Raw genomic sequence first — 1266 nt, 5'->3', positions numbered from 1 at the left:
AGCTGAAGGCAAACTGCTTCTGATGGTCTTTTGAAATTGGTCGGCCAGATCAATAGCTGCATACCAAGTACCAGGAGATGTACTAATTTGCTCAAGCAATGAAACCACATCAGGAACAGCAGCTGCAATTGGAGTCACCACCTGATTAAATTTACGATAATCTACTGTCATTTTCCAAGATCCATCTGTTTTTTGCACAGGCCAAATAGGTGAATTAAATGGGGATATGATGGGAATCACCACCCCTGCATCCCTCAAGCCCTTGATGGTGGCAGTAATCTCTGTAACCCCACCAGGGATGCAGTACTGCTTTTGGTTTACTATTTGTAGGTAGAGGCAGTTCTAATGGTTTCCACTTGGCTTTTCCTACCATAATAGCCCTTACTCCACATGTCAGAGAGCCAATGGGAGAATTCTGCCAATTGCTGAGTATGCCTATTCCAATAATGCATTCTAGCACTGGGGAAATCACTACAGGATGGGTTCAGGGACCCCCCTGGACCCACTGTGAGATGCACCTTAGCTAAGACTCCATCAATAACTTGACTTCCATATGCCCCCACTCTGACTGGTGGGCCACAATGACGCTTTGGTCTCCTGGAATTAGTGTCATTTCAGAGCCAGTGTCCAGTAATCCCCAAAAGTCTGATTATTTCCTTTTCCTCAATGAACAGTCACTCGTAAAAGACCTCAGATCCCTTTGAGGAAGGCTAGGAGAAAGACTGACATTATAGATTTTTGGCAATGTAATGGGGTCTTTCCTCAAAGGGACCTGGCCTCCCCTACATTCAAGGGGTTTTGGGTCTGTAAACTGACTCAAGTCTGGGAATTGATTGAGAGGTCGTGACTCTGTATTCTGGCGATTCAATCTAGGTTGCTGTTCATATGACCTAGAATTCTTCTGTCTATACAGATCAAGTAATTATTTAGTAAGCTTGCCATGTATTTCACTACTAGGAACACCATGAGCAAGTAGCCAATGCCATAATTCCACATGAGTCAGACTATTCTAATTAGGTTTCAACTCTGCTGTCCATTATGGTAACCACACCCACCTTGCCTTTGTCGATTAATTGCTGCCACTTGGCCCCTACTACCACAGGGCCCAATCAGCCCCATTATAGTTAAGTGTCTTAGTTCAATTAGGGCAGTTCCCACTGTCAAATCAGGTTTACATAAAATAGCAATCACAGCAGTCTTCAAGGATGCTGGAGCTCCCTTCACAAATTTATTCCTCACAGTACTAGTGAAAGGCATGTCTTCTGG

Source organism: Orycteropus afer, unplaced genomic scaffold (genome assembly GCF_000298275.1).
Source record: "Orycteropus afer afer isolate SDZICR_OR568_19922 unplaced genomic scaffold, OryAfe1.0 scaffold00207, whole genome shotgun sequence".
NCBI lineage: Eukaryota > Metazoa > Chordata > Mammalia > Tubulidentata > Orycteropodidae > Orycteropus > Orycteropus afer.
This window is presented reverse-complemented; position numbering follows the sequence as displayed.